The sequence below is a fragment of the Pristiophorus japonicus genome, chromosome 17, assembly GCF_044704955.1.
Source record: "Pristiophorus japonicus isolate sPriJap1 chromosome 17, sPriJap1.hap1, whole genome shotgun sequence".
Taxonomy (NCBI): domain Eukaryota; kingdom Metazoa; phylum Chordata; class Chondrichthyes; family Pristiophoridae; genus Pristiophorus; species Pristiophorus japonicus.
In genome coordinates this window covers 90,198,554-90,224,151 of record NC_091993.1, presented here as the reverse complement: position 1 = coordinate 90,224,151, position 25,598 = coordinate 90,198,554, and the positions used below count along the sequence as shown (strand labels likewise).

The 25,598-nt window shown below is 43.6% G+C and overlaps 1 protein-coding gene across 2 annotated transcripts in view; it reads right to left on the bottom strand.

The window, feature by feature from the left end:
* Positions 1-16,444, bottom strand: part of LOC139227850 (leucine-rich repeat-containing G-protein coupled receptor 6) — a 158,515-nt gene extending 142,071 nt beyond the window's left edge. For both annotated transcript variants that reach the window (XM_070858932.1, XM_070858933.1), the window contains exon 1: positions 16,390-16,444. The gene's annotated coding sequence lies outside the window, so the exon portion shown is untranslated. The remainder of the gene's footprint in view (positions 1-16,389) is intronic.
* Between the last annotated feature and the right edge of the window lie 9,154 nt (positions 16,445-25,598).

Sequence of the window (25,598 nt, the reverse complement as noted above, 5' to 3'; positions counted from 1 at the left end):
TAATGCATCGAGCTGCTTAGAAAATAATGTATCACAAAACCAATGTCAGTAACTAACAGATTACGGCTGCAACCAGCCTCAGACAGTCAGCTACAGAATCTATGGGTGGTAATTTTCCCTTTTCCTACTTGGGTGGTAAATCTGTGGGGTCGATCGACCGCCCGTTATAGAACGTACCCAACTTTAATTACCATTTGATTGCAGTGGAAATGAAAAGCAGCCGGGTTCTAGAACAGACAGGCGATTGGCTCTGCCAATTTACCGCCCAAGTGGTGAAGGGGAAAATTGGCCCTTATTTGTAACTGACAAGATCTGTCTCCTCCAGCATGGCTAGAATTGCACACATGCAAATGTTAATGTGGGAAGAGATCCAGCATAGCAGATCTATGTTCCATTTCCAATTGCTACCCACCCAATTAGCACCCCAAAATTCAGGCAGACACCAGCATCGAATTTAACCTTAAGTCGTTCCTCTGGGGGAGAAAAGAACCAAGCAATGTTGTTGCTTTCACCATAACTCTCAATAGATATCAAACCAGCTCCGTTTTAAAGGTACCAACTGACCCAAAGTCAACCACCTCCTTTCAGAACATTTTGTAACACTTTACAGAGGGGAAAATGAAAACAAGGCAAGCGTTTAAAAGAATATTTATAGAACACAGGCTGCAACCATTAAGGCTGGGATTTTGCTCACTTCGGCAGGTCCGGGACCGGTGATGTTGGGTCGAAGTTCCGCTGCTGGCTCCATCCCGCTCTATGAAGTCACTTTCTGGTGATAGGGCTTGTTAAGCCTGCACAGCACGTTTCCCATTCCAATGAGACAAAGTAGCATCAGCCGGTTTCCTTAAAGGGGCCATGTCCAAATTTATTTTGATATTTGTGCTGTCAGTGTTCTGCAGCATTGAAGTGTTGCAAACACTGGCAAGCACTGCACAACGGCACAGAGCAGCACCCAGACTCACATATTACTCCCTTCATATGCATATGGAGGAAGTCACAGCACGCAGGGAGGTCCTCTTCCCTTCCCATGGGCAGAAGAGACCTCCCCAGGAGATCAACACAGCCTGATTGTGCATTGCAGAGGAGGGCACAAGCAGGGATGTGGTCAGAAGGACCTGGGTGCAATGCCGCAGACATTTCAATGATCTCAGTAGATCACAAAATGTTACAACAAAGCCACACTCAACTTCATCCTGCTGTGCCACTCATCACATCCCTATCACTCTGCCTTCCCTACCCTACACATGCACATCCTTACTCACACCAACTTACCTTGCATCTCCATCAATCCCCCTCTCTCTATCTGCATTATCACATCCCCATCTCACCAGCCATGCCTCACACTCACCCTCATCCTAGTGCAATCATACCAACTAACAACACACAAGGGTGGCCACTTGGGTGTTTTATGCAATGTTCATATAAAGTTTCTGTTAACATTGAAAATTTTCTTTTCAACACTTTGCATTCTTGGACAGATTTGTGTGCACCTTTGGAAGTGGCTTAGTGAGTTGTTGTGAATGGTGATACATCACGGTACCTACCGCAATGGTCATGAGTGTGAAAAGCACGGCTTTTGCATTGTAGGGATGTTTTATTGGGCCCAAGTTTCCACGTGATTTGCGCCTGATTTTTAGGAGCAACTGGTGGAGAACGGACTATCTTAGAAATCGCAATTCTCCACATTTTTTTTCTCTGCAGTTCTAGTGAGGTAGAACAGTTCTACTTTGGAACAGAATTTTTTCTTCAAAAGGGGGCGTGTCCGGCCACTGACGCCTGATTTCAAAGTTTCCACAGTGAAAACGTACTCCAAACTAACTTAGAATGGAGCAAGTGAAGATTTTTGTAGAACTGAAAAAAACCTGTTCTTCACATTAAAAAATCAGGCGCAGGTTACAAATTAGGCGTCCAGAACGAGGTGGGGGGTGAGGGGGAGGGGAAGGGAAGTCATTAAATTCTATAATAAATCCTTATTTATACTTCTACAAATATTATACAAATAAATCCAACCTATATTTATAAGCAAAGAAAAGATTAAATAAACCATCTTCCTACCTGTGTGAAGGCACGGAGAATGCTGCAGTCAGCCTGGGGCGCCCGTTCTTCCCGCGGGGGGGGGGGGAGGAGGCGCCCGTTCTTCCCCGCGGGGGGGGGGGGGGAGGAGGCGCCCTTTCTTTCCCGCGGGGGGGGGAGGAGGCGCCCGTTCTTCCCGCGGGGGGGGGGGGAGGAGGCGCCCATTCTTTCCCGCGGGGGGGGGGAGGAGGCGCCTGTTCTTTCCCACGGGGGGGGGAGGAGGCGCCCGTTCTTCCCGCGGGGGGGGGGGGAGGAGGCGCCCGTTCTTTCCCACGGGGGGGGGGGGGAGGAGGCGCCCGTTCTTTCCGTGGGGGCGGGGGGGAAGGAGACAGTGAGAAGGCTGCAAGTGCTGATGTGCTGATGGCAATGTGCTTTTATTAAAAAAATGTTCAAAAATTAAACAGCTACAAAGAACTACAAAAATGGCCGAGTGCCAATGTTTTTTTCACACTGCGCGTGCGCGAACGCTCCAACGCGCACGCGCAGCGTTGCCGGCAGGAAAAAAAATAATTTAAATAGTACCCGCCCCCTCCCACTTACAAAATCGGCGCGAGTGTAGGCTCCGCCCCCCTGGGCGCCACGCCAAACAGACAAGGAGCTGCAGGGTGTCCAGAATCGCGATTTCTTTTTTAGGCGCCGTTTTAGGCGCGAGAAACAGGAGCCCAGCTCAGAGGGGCGCCCGTTTTTTATCGTGTGGAAACTTGGGCCCATAGTGTTGGTGTGGGGTGGTGCCAACCTGGTGCACCTTGTGGCAGCAAAGGTGTACAGTGTCAAGTGAAGTAAATCTGGCCATGGTGAGGCTATCCCTGGTGTCCCGGGCAACAATGTGTCCTGTGCAGCATCAGTTGATTGCGGAGAATGTTGGTGTTCTTGTTGGTGCTCTTGTTGTGCTTGGTCCTGCTGGTATTGGGGCTCATCGTGTTGAGATTCTGAGGACCAAGGTATAAAGGAGAGAGTATAAAGGCCAACTATGCTGATGGAATAGATGGAAGGTGAAGTAGAGATGACAGAAGCGATCTGTCAATGCTGAGAGAGGTAATGAGGTCAGACTTGTTGAAGGTTTGTGTAAAGACTTGCAGCATGCTGAATCTGTTGCGGAAATGCAGTGATGAACAGCTTTTGGCTGTGGGAAGATATCTCTAAGGTGGGAGATCTTATTTTACATTTGTAGCTCATCAGCTGATTCAATGGCCACTGAACTCCCACCTCAGCTTGACAGACGTGGTCCACGATGAGCGTGGATCCCGTGGGCGAGCTGTCAAATGCAAGATGTAAGCTGAAAATCATTCTTAAGTGGCTTTTATCAAGCCTCTAATTACCTGAATTGGGTCGCCCGCCGTTGCCTATCAGGTTTGCTCAGCACTGACAGACCCGACATTGGGAAAGGTGCGGGAGAGTGAGTTGACAGCGGTTTCTTGACCCGCTGTCAAACATATCAAATTTCCCACCCGACTTGTCACCAATCCTGTCCGCTGACCCCCTGGAAAATTCCAGCCTAAGTATTTTAGATACATTAAAAAAAATGCCTGCACAGGGTGAGGTATTTGTTCATATAAAATTATGCTCATGTTAACAATGGTGTTCAGAATATTGAGACTTATTTTGTATAATTACATTTCCAGTTTATTGCCTGAAATGTCTTAACACGTTCATATAAAACCATCTGAAATTCTTTTGTCAGTTATTTTAATAGAGGAGTTAACCCATTTAGTTTAATCAATGGACAAAGATATTTGATATAATGCCCAGCAAAATAATGGCAAGTTTAATGCAGACACCATTATTAGTGTGTTCTGTCTCTTTTTTTCTAATTCTCTTAATGCGATTTTTCTTTCCTTCTCTTTATTTCTCTTTCTGTACCTGATTTGTCTCTAATTCACCCTGTTTCCTTCTCTGTTGTTCCTCTGCTTCTTTCTCAATCCTTAAATCTCACTGGTTAAAGAGATAGACTGTTGGTCCCATTGTTTATCAGTGCTGCAGATGCCTCATTGTGCTCGCTGCGCCGTTATAAGCTCGTATTAGCAGTAATTTGCAGCACAAAAATATTCACACTGAAGGCTGGGAACAAACGTCTAACTAACGGAGCACAACCCAAGATGCCTCGCTCCAGCAAATTCTGGGCCAATGTGTCGAATGTGTTTTCACACAAACATTTAGTGGCAGAGGTTCCCCAATCTCTCGCCATAATGTTAGTGGAAGATTGGCAGAAAGCCCAGGGAAATGGCTGTTTCCGCTGATCAAAGGTAGGATGGGAGATTGGAAGAACTTCTGCGGAGATTTCAGGTGTTCAAAGTCTAATTTTGGAGCAATTTGTTCTGTACTTACCATTGCTTTTGTCCTTGAAATACGTTCAGTAGCTTTTTTCTTCATACGAGTTAAGAGATTATTATTCATGATAAAATGAAACCTTCTCGAAGCTTTTACCAGCTACTAAACATTAAAACATTATTTTCCTGAACTGCTCGCACTAGTAGAACATTTATTTCTGTTTGACTGGACTTCTAACTGCAATGTACTTCATTTACATAGCGCCCAAACATTTTTATAATGCAACATGCATCTCAGCTTTGTTATGAGGCCCTCAGTTATAATACTCTCTGTTAAAACGTGCCTTCTAAAGGGGTGTTAACTGTACTGCCCATCTCATTAAAACATTTTGCTCCAATGTTATAATGAGGGTGGGGTATAATTTATTTTAATTATTGGATTCATATTTGAATCGCTAGAGGATACCCCCCCCGCAAGACATCCACACACACACACCTTGAAATTATTTTATGAGGACTATGGATACCATCAGATGGCACTACATCAATATTTCAATGTATAGCACAACTGTGCAGGAAGGCCATATCCTGGTCATAGCTAAACAAGAAAAAAAACCCAGATCAGTACATGTTAAACAGTTCACATCTGGGACTGTTGACATTTTCCTCAAATGTCAGAGAGGCTCATAGATTAGCTAGATTAAGCTCATATTAATATTTCCTCTCCTTTGTTAAATGGAGAACGCTGTTTCATAGAAACATAGAAAATAGGTGCAGGAGTAGGTCATTCGGCCCTTCGAGCCTGCACCACGCTTCAATATGATCATGGCTGATCATGCAACTTCAGTACCCCATTCCTGCTTTCTCTCCATACTCCTTGATCCCTTTAGCCGTAAGGGCCACATCTAACTCCCTTTTGAATATATCTAACAAACTGGCCTCAACAACTTTCTGTGGTAGAGAATTCCACAAGTTCACAATTCTCTGGGTGAAGAAGTTTCTCCTCATCTCAGTCCTAAATGGCTTCCCCTTATCCTTAGACTATGACCCCTGGTTCTGGACTTCCCCAACATTGGGAACATTCTTCCTGCATCTAACCTGTCCAATCCCATCAGAATTTTATATGTTTCTATGAGATCCCCTCACATTCTTCTAAATTCCAGCGAATCTAAGTCTAGTCGATCCAATCTTTCTTCATATGTCAGTCCTGCCATCCCGGGAATCAGTCTGCTGAACTCCCTCAACAGCAAGAATGTCCTTCCTCAGATTAGGAGACCAAAACTGTACACAATATTCAAGGTGTGGCCTCACCAAGGCCCTGTAGAACTGAAGTAAGACCTCCCTGCTCCTATACTCAAATCCTCTCGCTATGAAGGCCAACATGCCATTTGCCTTCTTCACCGCCTGCTGTACCTGCATGCCAACTTTCAATGACTGATGTACCATGACACCCAGGTCTCGTTGCACCTCCCCTTTTCCTGATTTCATAATGGGATTAGTTTAATATGGAAATCCTTTCCGCAACAAACAAAAATCGAAGACCTTGCATTTGAAACTGGGCGCTGTCGTTGATTTATATAAAAGAAAGGCAGGATGAAAACTGTTTACCTTGGCATAAAGCACTGAAGAAGATTTCACCTGGAATAGCTGTACGACATGTATTCACCTGGACTAGCTGTACGGTATGTATTCACCTGGACTAGCTGTACGACATGTTTTCATTGCATTTGAAGAAAGAAAAACAAGATTTCTGCACTTTTCAAAAGTATCAGACATCCATAAACAGATCTATCTAGCAGGAGTCACATGACAGGAACAGCAACCCTGGCTGATTGTTCCCCGGCACCCCCACCCCCAAACCAAAGAGTGCTGTATTAATTGTAGTACCCCTGCTGCCCCCAGCTTAAGATCAGCTACCTCAGCACACACCAGTCTTTTCAAAATTAGGCTGTACTTGCCAAAGTAAGCACATCCTGCAAAAAATGGAATTGATTCCATTATGTGTAGAGCCAATTTTCCTCCCTGCCTTGCCTCAGTGTAAATTAGGTAGTGTGCATTTAGCACATGTCCTACTTGACCTCCATTGACCTTGGTTGTTTTTCCAAGTTCAGATTATTTAAATGGCCTGGATGAATACCTGGTAGGAAACGCTCCGGAATTGGTGCCTGGTGAAAGCAGGAAAAATGATATGTTCCCTTAAAAGGCCTGTCACATTGTAAAAGAAAGACTTGGATTTATATAGCACCTTTCATGACCATCGGATGTCTCAAAATGCTTTGTAGCCAATGAAGCACTTTTGGAGTGTAGTTACTGTTGTAATGTGGGAAACACGGCACCCAATTTGCAGATAATCAGTTTTTTTGTTATGTTGATTGAGGGATAAATATTGGCCAGGACAAAGTATTATTTTGGCCAGCTGGCTGCTCTCCGAAGCAACAATCAAAAGGCCTCCATCCTCACAGTACTGCCTGTGGCACTGAAGAATAGGACCAAATGTTCCTACCCGAGGTCCAAAGATCTGAAGAGGCAGTCCTGCAATTTCTAAGAATCCTGTTTTCATGTGTGATCATCGGGCCAGTCATCGACCCAGTGGAATCCCTGCAAAATGTTACAGGAGGAGTGATGACATCACGGCATGTGCTATTTGCATGTTTTAGGCAGAAGCTTCCTGCCTCTGTCTGATAGGCCTCAGGAAATGCAGGTCAAGTGCAGAGACCCATAGATACAGGTCTTCACTCCAATTAGTTCTCCCCAACACCCTGAGAACTGGTGCACATGGGTCCTGAGGCAAAGAAGATCAACCCCTGCATTGCAAGGTGGCACAAAGCTTTGGTTCCCCAAGGCACGGGATCATGTCTGCAATTAGTCACATGATGGGAATGTGTGTCGTCAGGGCAATAGACCAAGCAAAGGTCAGCTACCTCCATCATGCAGAAATGTTAAAACCAAAAGGGGAAATCGCTGCTCTCACCATCCTCCTTACAGAGGGTCATGAAGAGATGACTGTGAGCACATCACCTGTCACAGTGTGTGGTATGGGGAGACTTCAAGAGAGGAAGAAAATGCAATAATTACAAAGAAAAGTGCATTACAAAAGATCTGTTGAGTTGAATTTGAAGTGATTCGCTATTATCTTTGTGTTGTCTGCATTTTTGCTTGTCAATTACAATGTTGTTATATTGCATGTTAAAGTGATTAGAAGCCACAGCCATTTAACAAAAATTACAGCTGCATACACACCACACATTCTACATTAGTTCTGTGATCTGTGGGTGGGACTGCAGATTACAAGATAAGAGGTCATTCAGAAAATTGCATTAGGTAGATGTGCAAGGAGAGAACATTCTTCCAACAGTTCAACTTTGTCAAAATAAATCACACGGAAATCCTTTGAACACATATAGAAAGAAAGATTGACTTGCATTTATATAGTGCCTTTCACGACCACCGGATGTCCCAAAGCACTTTTACAGTCAATTAAGTACTTTTTGAAGTGTAGTCACTGCTGTAATGTAGGAAACGGTTCTGGTTATCCAGACATTCACTACATGTATCTCTAGAGCCTAGGTGGTACTGCTGACAACATAAGTGGCCAAATGGTTAATACATTTATATGACATTCCTGTGTCTAAGAATTTTATCAAGGTGTTAACCTGTTTTTTTGAAATGTGTTTATTGTTTTCCTAAATTAGCAGACAGAAAATTATTTTATAAATGAAATAAGTGACCGCAAGTGTTCCATCATTAATATCACCAACTATTGGGCTCAATTTTGGCCGAGCCCGTTTTTCAATGCATTTACCAGAGTTGCGCCGCTTATGTATGTTCTGAGATGCGCCGAAAAAAAATGTTGGAACTTTGGCCGCTGTCTGGTCTCTTCACAACAATCGCACAGCGTGGCCAGTCGTTCTGCATTGGAAAATGTGCCGGGACATCTGCACATGCGCAGTGGTGATTAGTGATGTCCACGCATGCGCAAGTCCGCGAGTTGGCAATTGGTCATTAAAGAGCTGCTTGTGTCTTCGCGACCGAATTTCTGAGGTAGAATATCTTGCTTTCTTGTTATTTTATTCAACAATTCACTCAGGGCTTATGTGTTAATGCTCTCACTCTTAAAGCTAGCTAGGATACAGACAAAGGCAATAAGAGATGATTCTCAGATGCAAGCAATGCGGAGAGAGACAGAGCTGAACTCTGTTTCATTGGAGAAAAGATTAAAGGGGGAGGGGAGGGGAGAACGTGAATCCTGTCCTTAACATTCTGAGAAGCACTAATTATGTGCTATTTATTTGGATTGAACTCTGGACACAGTGGGCCCAAGTTTCCACATGATTTGCGCCTGATTTTTAGGAGCAACTGGTGGAGAACGGACTATCTTAGAAATCGCAATTCTCCACATTTTTTTTTCTGCAGTTCTAGTCAGGTGGAACAGTTCTACTTTGGAGCAGAATTTTTTCTTCAAAAGGGGGCGTGTCCGGCCACTGACGCCTGATTTCAAAGTTTCCACAGTGAAAACGTACTCCAAACTAAAGTAGAATGGAGCAAGTGAAGATTTTTGTAGAACTGTAAAAACCTGTTCTACACATTAAAAAATCAGGCGCAGGTTACAAATTAGGCGTCCAGAACGAGGTGGGGGGGGGAAGGGAAGTTATTAAATTCTACAATAAATCCTTATTTATACTTCTACAAATATTATACAAATAAATCCAACCTGAATAAACATTTATAAGCAAAGAAAAGATTAAATAAACCATCTTCCTACCTGTGTGAAAGTGCTTCAGCCATCGTTTGCCGCCGCGGAGGGGAGGGAGGGGAAGGAGACAGCGGTTTGTTGCCGCGGAGGGGAGGGAGGGGAAGGAGACAGCGGTTTGTTGCCGCGGAGGGGAGGGAGGGGAAGGAGACAGCGGTTTGTTGCCGCGGAGGGGAGGGAGGAGAAGGAGACAGCGGTTTGTTGCCGGGGAGGGGAGGGAGGGGAAGGAGACAGCGGTTTGTTGCCGCGGAGGGGAGGGAGGGGAAGGAGACAGCGGTTTGTTGCCGCGGAGGGGAGGGAGGGGAAGGAGACAGCGGTTTGTTGCCGCGGAGGGGAGGGAGGGGAAGGAGACAGCGGTTTGTTGCCGGGGAGGGGAGGGAGGGGAAGGAGACAGCGGTTTGTTGCCGCAGAGGGGAGGGAGGGGAAGGAGACAGCGGTTTGTTGCTGCCGCGGAGGGGAGGGAGGGGGAGGAAACCGCCGTTTGTTGCTGTGGAGGGTGGGGAGGGGAAGGAGACAGTGAGAAGGCTGCAAGAAGCCTCAATGCTGATGTGCTGATGGCAATGTGCTTTTCTTAAAAAATTTTCAAAAATTAAACAGCTACCAAGAACGACAAAAATGGGCGAGTGCCAATGTTTTTTTCACACTGAGCATGCGCGAACGCTCCAACGCGCACGTGCAGTGTTGCCAGGGGAAAAAAACTAATTTAAATAGTACCCGTCCCCTCTCACTTACAAAATCGGCGCGAGTGTAGGCTCCGCCCCCCTGGGCGCTGCGCCAAACAGACAAGGAGCTGCAAAGCGCTCGGAGGGGCGCCCGTTTTTTATCCTGTGGAAACTTGGGCCCAGTGAGACTAGAGATTGGAAGTTTTTTTGCCAGCTCCCTCCCTCTCTCTCCCCCCAGCACTAAGAGATCGCAACGGGAGGTTAGTCAGCCAGGGCTAGGAACAGGCAAGAGCACTGATAGAAATCACCGGCAGGCAGGAGCACTATCAGTTCTCCTGCCCGCCGCTAGCACTGGCCGAGTGGCCCCCCAGTGCGATCGATCTCTTAGAACTCATTGGCAGGCAGAAGCACTAACAGTTCTCCTGCCCGCACCTAGCCCAGGCCGAGTGACCTCCCGGTGCATTGTCCCTCCCCTAGCCCAGGCCAAGTGGCTTCCCGCAATGGCCTGCTGCCTTCCCGGACCGAGTGCAGAAAGGTGAATTGCAGTTTGAAGATGAAGGTAGGACTTTAATTTTTTAATTCTTATAGAATTGTTAGTAGATTTTGTTTGAAAACATTGCCAAGTGTAAGGCTTGGTTGGTTTAAGTCCCGCCCAGGCTGAATGGCCTCTGATGTACCTACCTGCGCCGATTTCTTTATCTCTCCGCAAGGGTTTTCTGAAGTGGCCACATACATTGGCCTAAGCAGAAATGGAGTAACTATTAGCTGGCCAAAGTTGCCTAAATGGGCAGAATTGGTGCAGACAGCTGGTAACGCCCCCTTTTGAGAAAAAACAAACAAACCTAAAAAAAACATAACTAAGTGAGTTACACTGATGCAAATTGATTGGGGAAACTGGGGATTTTTAAATTATTCCAGAAAAAGCAGGTTACTCCAAAAAAAAAACGGAGCAACTCCTGGCTAAAATTGAGCCCAGTTTCTCGTATTTTATGGTTACTTCAGTATCTACGCTATTGTATCCTGATCTAGCTTATATGTATGAATGCATGTGTTTCGTGGCAGATAAAGTATACATTACAGGCATATTTCTTTCGTGCTTTGAAAAAAATATGAACGTTAACTGAGAACAACACTGACAAGGCAATATTTATCGCCCATCCTAGTTAAGCCTAAGAAGTTGATGGTGGCTGCATTCTCAAAGCAATTTATTTTTACAACTGCATGACTTGCCAGGAGTCAACCACATAGCGTGGGACTGAAGTCACATGTAGGCTTGACCTGTTGTGAATGGCAGGTTGCTTTTTCTCAAAGTGTTGGATTTTTACAACAATTCAGCAGCTTTCATAGTCATTGCTTTTCAAGTGCTCGCCTCCATATTACCAGATTTATTAAAATCAGTTTTACAACATGGTGGGATTTGGAGTCAGGACCTTTAAGCTACCAGTGCAGTAGGATTACCACTGTAGGATCGTATTTAGAAAGTCCTTGCCCAGTACACCGCTGCTAAAGATTTTTCTCTGTCTCTGTGCTCTTTCAGTTGCACATTAATGCGTTTGTAATTCATCCATACCCCAATTATAATAAATTGTCTCTAATTGCTTTCCTGTAGTCATTCAAATTTAATGAAAATAAAATAGGGGTGATTTTAACTCCCTCTGCCCGATGGAAATGGGGTGGAAGCAGAGTTTAAATGGAGGTGATGGATTTACCATCCCATTCCCACTCTCACACCATTTTTTCTGGGGTCTCCCATTGGGCAGCCGAGCACTCGCCTGAATCAGGTGGGAACCACAGTAATCTGTGCAAATTGGGGTTTTATGGCGTGCATTGGACCCTGATGACATTTTATTGCCAAAGATCATCTGCCCAGTAAGATCTGGTGGAACAAACTGAAGAGGCCCTTTGAGGTACATGTTATTTCCTGAATCCACAAAAATAAGGTTAAGAGTGCTCCTCCGGGCTCCACAAGAATAATGTGGATTGCTGCTGCCCTGGGCTCCCTCCCATCCATTATCACAACCCTCCCTGCTCCCCCCAAACCCCCAACATCATTGCATCCAACTTTTCCAGGTTGGGTTGGTTTTTGGGCCATTGATATTGCACTGGTCTGGTTCTGGCCAGCTGTATCGGAATGCCAATTTGGGCCATTCAGTGCGCCGCATATATGTTAATAAGGGCTTCCCCCTGGCACTATCAGACTGGCATGTTCTGGTGCTCGGCCGCCCAATAGTTAAAATGTACCCCAAAGTGACTTTTTCTAGAGTTAATCGGAATTTCCTACACAACGACAATGTAAAATGGAACTCTGTGAAAAGGTCAACAAGCTCATAAGGGACGGGGAGATACTAAATGATATTTAACTCTGTATAGTTGAATAGTTCAGATTAACGTGATCTGTTCCATTACTGACTTTACATTTGAACCAATTTTAAGAATGTCAAAATAGTTATAAAGTAACTTTATGCTGCTGTAACTATAAGTATACATTTTTGGATGTGATGTGTCTGAGTATATGATTGTTTTCCTTTCCACTTTGCTAATTATATTTTTATTTATATTAATTTTACCTAATATTTTCTTAACTTAATTCAATTGTAAAGACTTAGGTTTAAGTGTATTTATACTTTTTAATGGCACATTTTAAAAACGGATGCTTTGACTTTTGTGGTTAAAAGCCTTTCCACCTTTCATTATTTCTGGATTTTAACAGTTTTCACCTGTAAAAACAGGATTTTGACGATTAGGCAACTGCAGTAAACTGTGTAGATCAGTAGCATGGCGGATTATCAGGCTTAACATTAAAGCAACATTTCATGCTCTTAAATAAGTCTGTACTTATTAACCTATTTATAGTTCCTCATTCCTTAACCTGAACGTGAAAAAATAATGTTCACCCCGAAATTCGTGTCACAATCTGACCCCAAAGAGAGAGTCATGCTGACACTGTTAATGAGGCATAGGCACACCATTATCTATGCATTTCCTGTCAGCCAAGAAGATTACCACATGTTTCCACTTCAGATATTTGGTTTTAAAAAGTAGTCAGACCAAAGGCACTGGCAAGATTGGACACATAAACACATAAGAAAATAAAAGTTGAGATTCAGAATAACCTTGTCCACAATTACAATATGCTGTGTATTATTCTCTATTTGTCTATTTGTGATTTAGTAGGATTGTTCAATCATTGTCTCACTGAAAATTAAAGCGAGCTGTACTTGAACTTGGATGGAATAACATGTTAATGTACTTAATGTACTTCATTGGCTGTAAAGCGCTTTGGTACGTCCTGAAAGGTGCTACATAAGTCTTTCTTTTTTTCTTTTTCAAAAAGTCTAACTAGCTTTTAATTTTAATTTTCTATTTAAATTTGAGCTTTTAAATAAGCATAATTTACTGAAGCAAGGAAATGCAATTCTTATTTGAAAAATATGGGAGTAAAATTCTTTGGGTCGTTGCCTGCCATTTTCCAATCTGTGCTGTAACAGGCGAGGTTCCCTATGGTCATATTGGGAAAATGCCCATTCCTGTTTTAGTTAGTGATCCCTGTTTTAGATATTTTGTTTTAATGGAACCTACAGCCCATTAAGTTTCAGTCAGCAGTCATTGCCAATAAGAACAGTAGTGTAAATCATGGTATTCCAAAAATAAAGTTTGTTTATTATATGATAAATAATTACGTAATCTTCAAGATGTGGATTCATCAGCAATAGCAACAATGAACTAGCCAATAAAACTCCAAATGAACTGTCAACCAGTTTAGTGTATCTATCTACACCAAGTATTGAACATTAAAGCCTAAAAATGACTGTCGGGTATTAACAGACAAACGTTTAACGCAGTTGCATGCAATTCATTTGGCCACCTTATCAGTGGAGAAATGAACGAGTTTATGTTAACTGCACTGAAGTCTCTTACAATAAGTGTGCAGAGAAATGCTGCAGAAAACTCACCTGCTAATATTAGCAACAGTCATCTGTAGGTCTTAATATTTAATATGAAGGGATTTTTATCTCTGGATTACTATGACTGATGTTGATGCTATTTTTACTCTTTCTCATGAGGTGGTAAAGAAAAAATGTGTAGGAACAAGTAAAGTATTGATTTCATTACGCTTTGGAACATTGATATATAAAGAATTCAAACTTTGGGATATATTTCTGTAAAGAATAATTGTTTCAACGTTTTCTTAATCAGAGTAAAAAAATAAAAATGTCCTCAACTAGCAAAATATATTAACTTGCAAACAAATGAATTTTATGTACCTCTTAAGCAAAATTCGTGTCTGTCATGTTGATATTTCTCTGTGATTAACTTTGGTTGATTAACTCCATTATAGTATAAAAATAGAATTCAAATAAATATTTACCACCAAGATATTGAGTAATGCCAACTTTACGCTGTGTAAAATGCAAACTAACATTATGATGGGCATCAGTAGTTTAATTGGGCTCAAAATTGGCCCACCCCATTTTTCGGCGCACTCACCGGAGATGCGCCGCTTTTCTGGGTGGAAAAGTGCTCCAAAAAAATCAGTCCCCACTTTGGACGCTGTCCGGCCTCTCTCGGGTCTTCGCATAGCATGGCCAGTCAGGTTGGAGGCGGAGCCAGCGTCCCACACTGAAAATAGTGCCGGGATGTCTGCACATGCGCGTTGGAGTATGCGCGCATGCGCAGTAGTTCCTGCCACCAGCCTCTCAGTGTGCGTGCTGCAGTGTGGGACCTGATCATCATCATTATCATCAGATCGGCTGCTGGTGCATCCCGCCCCTATCCCAGGCCGAGTGGTCTACCGCACAGGCCGGCCTGCTGCCTTCCCGGGCTGAAGGTGAAGGTAGGGTAGGAGTTACTTACTTCTATTTTTATTTGGATATTTTGAAAAAAGTATGTAAATATGTTTTGTGTCTTGTGAATAGTAGTGACCATTTGTCAAGCCTATTTACCAGGTGCTATTGTGAAAGAAGAACATAAGTGACGGAGGGACACTGAGAGAATATCTTATTTATTGAAGTAGACTTTATTTAGATAATATGGGCTCAATTTTGGCCCAGTATAATCATTGCAAACAACTAGTTGTTTAAATTAGTTGTGAGATTAGGGCAATTTAGTTCAACTATCTTTTACTTCTTTTATTTTTGTAGTTTAAGCTTCCATGAATGCTTCTGTTGTATAGTAAATTAACTTTGTGAAGTTTGTCATATGATGTCCTGTATAGCTGTTTGATCCTATTCACATTCTTTAGTCAAGTCATTAAATTCTGCTGGCCTCCGATGTACCTACCTACGCTGATTTCTTAACTTTCTGCTGATTTCTTAACTCTCCGCAAGGGTTTTCACAAGCAGCCACATACGCTGGCCTAAGTTAGTTTGGAGTAACTATTAGCTGGCCAAAGTGGCCTAAATGGCCCCTTTTGAAAAAAAAACGCAACTAAAAAAGTCCTAACTAACTCACTTACATTGGCGCAAATTGAATGTGTAAAATCTGTAAAATGTGGATGTTTAAGATACTCTAGAAAAATCAAGTTGCTCCAAAAATAAACGGAGCAATTCCTGGCCAATTTTGAGCCCATTGTTCTTTCTATTGGGCAACTGAAGTTGGTACTAAGGTTGTTTCCCTTTAACGTTTCATGGGGTAACTTTGAGATTAACATGTTTAGTTTTGAGTACATTAAGGTAATATCACTCATGTGCCAGCAGTGGCTCAGTGTACTACTTTCAACTGTGAGTCAAAATGTTGTGGGTTCAAGTCCCACTACAATGACTTGAGCACATATAATTTAGGCTAATACTTCAGTGCAGTAGTAAGGGAGTGCTCCAGTGTCATATAATCATAGAAATCTACAGCACAGAAGGGGGCCATTCAGCCCATCGTGTCTTGTGCCAGCTGAAAAAGAGCTATCCAGCATAATCCCACTCTCCAGCTCTTGATCCATAGCCCTGTGGGTTAAAACACTTCAACTCCTTAACCAAGTACTTTTAAATAAGTGATGCGCATTTCTGCCTCGACCACCCTTTCAGGCAGTGAGTTCTGGACCCCCAACACCCTCTGGGTGAGAAAAGTTCTCCTCAACTCCCCTCTAATCCTTCTCCCAGTTATTGTAAATCTATGCCCCCTGGTTATTGAACTCTCTGCTAAGGGAAATAGGTCCTTCCTATCTACCACTGTCTGAGGTGCCGCCTTTCAGATGTGAGGTTAAATCTCAATTGGCTATGAAAGATGTCATGACACTATTTGAAGAAAAGCAGGGAATTCTCCTGGTGTTCTGGCCAAAATGTTTCCCTCAACCAACACCACCAAAAAAAGATTATCTAGGCATTGATGTTTGTGGGACCTTGGTGTGTGCAAATTGCCTGCTGTGCTTCCCTACATCACGACAGTGATGACACTTCAAAAGTACTTCAATGACTGTGAAGCATTCGAGATGTCCTGAGGTTGTGAAAAGTGCAATATAAATTGAAGCTTTTATTTTCTAGTAATCTGATAAATGCAGGTTCTTATATGGAAGAGTTACACATGCTGGTAGGCAGATTTAAGGTTATATAAAACCATGAAAGAAATATTATTTCCATCTCATCCTTTTCCAAAATGTTCCACCCCATCAGCACAATTGTTTGCTGGATGTTGTTTTATTACTTACAGCTCTTCCAAGAAGTGGAGATCTCCAAAAGCATTAGGTTGTAGCTCATTGATATTGTTCATGCTCAAGTCACTGCAGAAAGAAAAACACAGAAAATTGATTAACATTTTATTAGCTCTAAATATAAAGGAATATTCAAGGTTCATAGATAATTGCCATTTCATTGCCATTCCTAGATTTAGAAATCAACAGCATAATACTGAGATGCCTTGGTGTATAAAATTATAGAAATATGAAACACGTTGAAGAGCAAGTTAGCATAGTATTTAACTCGTAGCCACTTATTGGCAAATGCTGGCTTTAGATTGGTCAATAGTCCTGATTCCGCTATTAAATGCCAACTGTGTACAGCAATTGTAACAAATTACTTTGATGGTTCAGGCCATTTTTCCTTGACTCTGTTCTCATGTTGCTATGTTCTGATGTTCATGTTCTGATGGTGACATCATCCGAAAACACAGTGTCAATTTCCACATGTACACTGATGACACCCAGCTCTACCTCAATACCACTTCTCTCGACCCCTCCACAGTCTCTAAATTGTCAGACTGCTTATCAGACATCCAGTTCTGGATGAGCAAACATATCCTCCAGTTTAATGTTGGGAAGAACAAAGACATTGTTTTAGGTCCCCACCACAAACTCTGTTTCCTAGCCACTGACTCCATCCCTCTCCCCAACTTCTGTCTGAGGTTGAACCAGACTGTTCGCAATCTTGGTGTCGTATTTGACCCTGAAATGAATTTTCGACCACATATACGTAGCATAACTAAGACCGCCTATTTCCATCTCCGTAACATCACCCTTCTCCACCCTTGCCTCAGCTCATCCGCTGCTGAAGTCCTCATCCATGCCTTTGTTAGCTCTAGACTTGACTATTTCAACGCACTCCTGGCTTGCCTCCCACATTCTACTCTACTTAAACGAGAGGTAATCCAAAACTTGGCTGCCCGTGTCCTAATTCGCACCAAGTCCCGCTCACCCATCACCCCTATGCACGCTGACCTACATTGTCTCCCGGTTAAGCACACCTCGATTTCAAAATTCTCATCCTTATTTTCAAATCCCTCCATGGCCTCGCACCTCCCTATCTCTGTAATCTCCTCCAGCCCCACAACCTCCCGAGATATCTGCGCTCCTCTAATTCTGCCCTCTTGAACATCCCTGATTATAATCGCTCAACCATTGGTGGCCGGGCCTTCTGTTGCCTAGGCCCCAAGCTCTGGAGCTCCCTCCCTAAACCTCTCCGCTTCTCTTTCCTCCTTCAAGATGCTCCTTAAAACCTACCTCTTTGGTCACCTGCGCTAATTTCGACTTATCCGGCTCGGTGTCAAATTTTTTGTCTTATAATATTCCTGTGAAGCGCTTTGGGACGTTTCACTACATTAAAGGTGCTATAGAAATACAACTTGTTGTTGTTGTTGCTATGCACTCCCCTTCAGTTTTCTCCCCTCCAGCATCTCTTCAAAGCCACTTGCTCCCTGCCTTCAAGGGGCCAGAAGAAATAATTTCTTCTTGGGGTAATACCAATGCTAACCCTTTGGTAGGTGTTTGGCAGTGGGTTGGCAAAGACCTGTTTGCTAGTTGATCCCTGATGTCCTGCAGTCAGGTCCTCCCTGCAGGCAATATGGCTGAAAGCCAGAAATTAGTGGAACTGGGATCAAGGACTGAAACCTTGACGAATGGGGCAATCTTCGAGTTGATCCAAACTCATTTCAAATGCTTTGTTTCCAATGTTACATTTCTGTTTGTTAATTCACCAAAGCAGGTTAATGTTGAAGCAATGAGTCTCCAATCATTCTGGAAGCTGTCATGCTTGAAATTATAAGCTGGTATTTATGAATGCTTATTTAAATCAGCACTGGCTCCAAAACTCATTAAAACATGGCACTCTTAATGGCTGGGCTTCATTGTATATTATAAAGCAATTTCACTCCTAATATTTAAGTTTACGAGTGTTACTAAGAAAGGTTTGAGATCTGTTTTATGGTACCTACCATTTGTACAGTATTAGTAAAACTAAATTAATACAAATTAATTAGTATGTGTATTACTGCTTTATTTAAAAAAATAAACTTTAATGTTTGTGAATAAACAGCAACTTATTGTCCATTCAAGACCACAACCTAGAGATAAAGTTGCATATCTACTCAGCCACAGTAACTTTTGAACCACTCAATCTTAGTTTCAGCTGGAAGAAACATTAGTTTTTCTGATTTAAGCCAATTTCTATGAATATCATTAAAGTGAAAAAATACAACTTGAGGGAAATATAAAACAGATGTTAGAAATAAGAACAAAAATAAGAAAATATTTTCCATTTTGGACCATGTCAATAATCAAGTAACACCAAGTTAACACATTAATCAAACAAACCCTTTAAATAGCACTGCCGCAGTGGTCTTGCTGCCTGTTCGCACTATGATTTACTGAGTGAGTTCATCACGTGGCACAGGGTACAGACCAATTTCTTAAAAGAGTCCTACAACAAGTGTAGGGCCCTTATTTACCTATTATAATGAGCACTTTTAAATTACTTCCGACACACGCTCTGCATGCCTACGGAGAAACCCGATATAATTAACTTTTCTAAATTATGAAAGTTTTGATAGAGTGGGTACAGGGAGAATGTTTCGATTTGTGGGGAAGAGCATAACTAGAGGCCATCAATACGAGACAGTCAGCAAGAAATCAAATAGGGAATTCAGAAGAAACTTCTTTACCCAGAGTGTAGTGAGAATGTGAAACTCGCTACCACAGGGAGTGGTTGAAGTGAATAGTATAGGTGCATTTAAGGGGAGTCTAGATAAGCATATGAGGGAGAAGGGAATAGAGGGTTATGCTGTGGAATGAAGGGAGGAGGCTTGAGAAATGTCGGCATGGACTGGTCATGCTGAATGGCCTGTTTCTGTGTTGTAGATCCTATGTAACCCAATGTAATCCAATATGGTCACACTTCTGGTTCGGAATGACCATGCTCATTCCCATGGCATGTAAAATGTGCAGAGCGCGGTCCAGTGTCTAGGTCACCATGTTTACTGTGTTGATTACAGAGAGTTCCTATATATTCACAAAGATTAGCATTCTAAAAAAGATCTGTTAGCTGCTTTCAGTTTCAAGCAGTAACTCGGTACAGTTCAAACAGGATCACAGCACAAATGTCAAGGTTACAGATTGTAGGATGTTGCCTTCCTCCTCAATATGTCCCAGGATTTCACAGTAATCTACTATGGGCTAGAAACTCCACTTTTTTTGTCTGCTTAACGCCCACTTAGCACCCATTTTACCGCTGAAATGACGTATAACGTGCATATATCGGCCATTTTGCAACAAAATGGAAACTAGCGGGCATTTTTCGGAAACTTATCACCGAGCGTTACTTTCCTCATGTGCTTAACATTGAAAAATAATATTACCGCCCTCCCACTGTTTGGGGCGGAATCAGCAGAATGGGCTAATTCAACGCCCACAATATCGCCCAGCGTTACTTTCCGCACAGAATTAATGCTGAGATTCAATATTAACACCCGGTGACTGTTTTTTGTCATAAAGAGCATATTTACCTAAACTAGCGGTCACGGAGATCGTCCATCGTCAATTTCACCACCTCGCACACATTTCGCCCACAATATCGCTCACTCAAAAAACCGCCCACAAAAAGTGGAAAAAACCGCCCACAAAAAGTGGAACTAACCGGGATGAATCACAACGTTATGGACGCCATGTTGTAGATCACATGTCGCGTCCCTTAAAAGGCTGCTGTGCTTCAACCTCGGCGGAGTTCGGATGTACTTTGCAGGTCATTGGAGTTGATGTGAACATCTCTAAAAACATCTTGACCACACTGTGATCAATTGGAATTAAAGAATGTTCATCGGGACATTCCTTGTTTGTGTGCAATCGGTGGAAAACAGAGAACTACTGAAATGGGGCCTGTCCTTTCTGACCCTCACTTTGTGACCAACTACATGCAGCAGACTCGACATCGCCGAAGGAACGCATTATGTGCCCAATGAACTGAAGTGACAGACAGATGAGGAGGACTAGACGTTACACCCCCCGCAAGTACAAGGAGAAGCATTGTTACCTTGGCTTGCTCGACACCACCTGCTTTTGGAGACTGCGCTTCCACAAAGAGCTTATCACTGAGGTATGCCAGCTGATAAGGACAGATCTGCAGCCTGCCAGTACCATCAGAACTGCACTGTCCGTTGAGGTCAAAGTCACCACGGCACTGTCGTTCTATACCTCAGGTTCTTTTCAGGCCACAGCTGGAGACATTTGCAGACTTTCTCAGCAATTCCACACATCGCTGCATTAGACAAGTCACTGATGCCCTGTACGTATGCAGGAGATACTTGATCAGCTTCCCTATGACCAGGGAGGCACAGAGTGAGAGGGCTCTAGGTTTCTCCAGAATTGCAAACTTCCTCAAGGTGCAGGGAGCAATAGACTGTACGCACATCGCGATGCGGGCACCTTTTCAGGATGCTGAGGTTTTCAGGAACAGCAAGGGATTCCACTCCCTGAATGTCCAGCTGGTTATTGACCACCAGCAAATTATACTGGCTGTGAATGCTCAATTTCCGGGCAGCATCCATGATGCGCTCAGCCTGCGTGAGAGCACTGAATCGGACTTGTTTAACAATCAGGCACAAGGTCAATGCTGGATGCTTGGGGACAAAGGATATGGCCTCGCCACCTGGCTGATGATCCCCCTGTGTGACACCCACACTGAGGCCAAGAGGCGATGCAACGGGAGCCACAGAGCAACTCACAATATCGTTGAGAAAACCATTGGAGTGCTGAAGCAGCGCTTTAGATGCCTGGACCACTCATGAGGCGAACTCCAATACCACCTTGAGCAGGTAGCTCAATTCAGGGTGCTCCATGCTACACAACTTGGCTATCAGGAGGGGACAAGAATTGCCTGATGAGCCTGACAGTCCACCTCACCAGAGAGAGGGAGAGGAGGGCAAGGAGACAGATGCTGACATCGGGCCAGACAATCAGGCTGACACTGAAGCCATGCCCCCGCCCCCCTGTAGACCGCATGAAAGGGCCTGTGGTGCCATGATAGCTGCAAGAGCCTTATGTCAGGAGCTCATCAATGATTGCTTTGCCTGAAAGAACGCTGGTGTTATTTACAAGGCTGGCACACTGCTGGGTGTGTAGGTCATACATCAATGGTAGGCATCACCTTGGTGACAGTTAAAGTTTAAGTTGATTGAAGTTAAGTGTCATTATACCCTTTGACATTAAGGAATCATCAGCATGTAACGGTGCAGCTATCTGAGCCAATGCACAAGGTTTTGTTAAATAAAAAACATTTAAACCGAACGTTGTACAGAAATACTGATGATTTCAGACTAAATGAACCCTTCCCCCATCCCCCTCCCACCCCTGCTTCTCGTCCCCATCTCTACCCCTTCCTCTTCACCTCCTGACTCCAAGCTGCCTGGCTGAGGAGCTCCTGAGGCGATGCTTCATTGGGGGGGTGGGGGCGGGAGGATGACGGCCAAAGCACTGCTTGGACAGATATGGGAGAGGACGGTCCTGAGGTGGGAGCGTGCTCCGAGCCAGAAGCAAGATGTTGCTGCTCACTCTCGTGTGGTTGGCAATGGGGGTGCGGCACCTTGGGGTGCAGTGCCGTGCTCCGGGACCACTAGGAGCCCTCTGCCACCAGTGTTCCTGGCTACCAGCTCCAAGGCCTCCTCCGTCCCTTCCATTTTATATGTTATTTGTTGGACAAAGACTCGGTGCCAATTATATTCTTGGTACTTAGTGGGCTTTTTGCTGCTGGTGAATCTCCGTCGTTCCTCCCACCATAGCCACACACGCTTTCAGTCCCTCTGAGCTCTCTCTCTCTCTCTGTCTCCTCTTCTGCGCATGTCATGGTGACCCTTGACCTCCAGAATCGCGGGAATGGAGCGTTGCCATGCTGTTGCTAAGGACGGCCACACTTTATGGCAGAAGGTCATAAAAATTTAACGCTACCGCCCATTTGATATCGCTTGTGGTAACGCCCATTTTCAAAAATGTAAAGTAGGTGTTTTGAGAATGGACGAGAAGCCGCTGATCTGAAAACCCTTTTTTTTTTACGCCCACGCTGGAAATAACGTCCATTATTGAGCGCTAAGCTCAAAAATATAAAATCTAGCCCTATGTATTTAATCTAATCCCTACTCTGTCCTGAAAAACATGTTGGCTTTTGTTATAGGGATCTATAAAACAGGTGTTCCTTCAAAGAAAATGTTCCAAAGAATAATTTCTGAAGGAGATGCATTGTTATTTTCACATGATTTCAAATTTTTGAACAACTTGTCACAATTATAGTTGTTCGATGGGAGCCAGGGTGTCGTGTTGCCAGGGGATGTGCTGATTTTACATTAGGGATATAATACATTTATTTCAATTTATGACAATTATTACTGCACTTGCCAATGACAATCTATGAATAGATGTCGTTTATCTGCTGAGGACCAAATTACTTTTGGCCTTAAAATTGAATTTAACAACTTTAGACCTTAACCACCTTCTCTCAGACAACAGGTGTTGGTAATGACTGCACCAGAGCCACAGGAGTGGAGGAGCTGTGGGCTGATACTTGAGGTGGTCCGCACCTGTGGGGTCTACCTGCCTTTCTTCTGCCACATCCCCAGGCCACGGGAGCCTTCTCTTTGCCAGAGTTTCCATGTTTCCCTCCTCCTCTGCTATTCTGCTGTAACCATTTGCACCTTCCCTGGAGCCATCTTTTGTTTCTATACTTGTTTCATCATCATCTCATTTTGCCTTGTACCATCTTCCTTTTTTGTCCTTCACCCTACTACAGATCTTTTCCTTTTGCTCTTTCCCTGCCCCCTTTACCTAGCTCTGCACTGGTTTAAAGTTTGTTCATCTCTAGTATCTTGGCCGAATTTTCCCGGGGGTCATCTCCCTGCTGTGAACATGCTGCCACACATCTTTCCCAGATCTCAGGTCTGTGAACGCTGAGCAGATCTGACACGCGGCGGCAGGGGACCCAATTCAGGTCATTCGGACCTTGTTTAGCAATCAATAAGGAAACGTTTGAACTTATCTTTTGACTTTACGTGATTGCCCATGGGGTCCTCACTGCTCGGGGATCACATATTTCAAGCTGAGGCGGGAGATTCATTGAGTCAGCTGATGATTTGACAGTTTGGAATATCCTATAAAAACTCTCACCTCATAGCTGTTCACTTTCCAAGCGCAAAAGATGTTGCTTATTGCATTTGGAAGACAGATTGAGCTTTATGCAGGTTTCAAGTGTTTGGAGTAAACTCTCTATCCAGTGTCACCTCATTGGAAAAACCTCTCTCACCATTGACAGATTACTTCTGTCATCTCAACTTCATCTGCCATCTATTCCATCAGCAAGGGTACCATTTATACACTCTCACCTTGGTCCTTAGAATCGGACCACGATCAACCCCAACACCAGCAGCACCAACAACACCAACCTTCTCCACAATCAACCGATGCTGCACAGGACATAGGGCATCAGCACCCGACCACATCGCTGCCAGGGAGCCCAGGGATGGCCTCACATTGGCCAGATTTGTTTTATTTGGTGCTGTACACCTGGCTGCCACATGAAGTGCCAGACTGGCACCACCCCACACCAACACCATAAAGCATTCCTACAATGCCCAAGCCATTCCTTTCACACTCATCACCATTACAGGGGATAACGTTATGTCTCACCATTCATTGCAACTCACTAAGCCACTTCCAAAAGTGCACACAAATCTGTCCAAGAACTCAAAGCATTGAAAATAAAGGTTTCAATGTTTGATACCACATTAACAGAAACCTTACACGCACATTGCATAAAATATCCAAGTGCCTACCCTTGTGTGTTGTTAGTTGGTATGACTGTACTAGGATGAGTGTGTGTGTGAGGGGTGGCTATTGAGATAGGGATGTGATAATGTAGGTAGAGAGGGATGGATGGATGTTCAAGGTATGTTGGTGTGAGTAAGGATGAGCGGTAGTAGGGTAGGAAAGGCAGATTGATGGGGATGTGAAGAGAGGCACAGCAGGATGAGGTTGAGTGTGGTTTTGTACTAACTTTTTGTGATCTACTGAGATCATTGAAACCTCCTGACCACATCCCTGGTTATGGCCTCCTCTGCAATATGCAACCAGGCTGTGTTGATCTCCTGGGGAGGTCTCTTCCACCCATGGGAAGGGAAGAGGACCTCTTTTCATACTGTGACTATAGGGAGAGCCTGGGTGCAGCCTTGTGATTTTGTGCAGTCATTGTCAGTGTTGACAGCACCTCAGTGCTGCAGAACACTGACAGCACAAATGTCAAAATAAATTTGGACATGGCCCCTTTCAGGAAACCAGCTGATGACACGTCATCAAATTACTTCACCAGACCCGTTTCCTCCAATTGACCTGGGAAACACGCTGGGCGGACTTAATAATCCCCATCAAGGTGAATTCATTTCAGACAGCGGAATCGAGTCAGTAACGGGGTCAGGGCCCGCCACCAACATCGCCCGCCACGGACCCGCTGAGGTCAGCAAAATTGCGGCCTTCCAGTCTGATGAAAGGTCATCGACCTGAAAGGTTAACTCTTTTTCTCTCTCCACAGATGTTGCCAGACCTGCTCAGTGTTTCCAGCATTTTCTGTTTATATTTCAGATTTCCAGCAGCTGCTGTGTTTTACTTTTTGTTTAAAAAAAAATCATAATTTGATTCAGAAATAATTCAAATGATTCATAAAACCACACTGTTAATAATGTGGTCTGAATGCTAATTGGCGGCAATTAATTTTGTTTAATAAATAATTTTATATTGTTGTTATATCTCAGTTGTTCCTATAGTTTTTAATTAATGTTCGCACTTCAGAAACACAATACTTTGTAATTGTGTGAATATATAATCAAGCTGTTAAATTATTGAGGGTTGTATTTAATATGCCTCCTCTCAAAAGTACGTATACTTAGGAAAATATTTGTTCAAGAAAAGACATTCCTTGTTTGAATTACACTTCTTTAATGTGGACTTTAAAGTCGGTATTTCTGTGTGTGCATTTACAGCTAATGGGCTTTGTAAATAACCAAAAACCGAGGCCCTCCAGTGGGACACAGAACAATTATTTTTAATTACCGCTTTTCCCTTAATTTAGATGAAACAGCCACAGAAGTATCTTTTGACTGTTTCCCATAACCATCTAA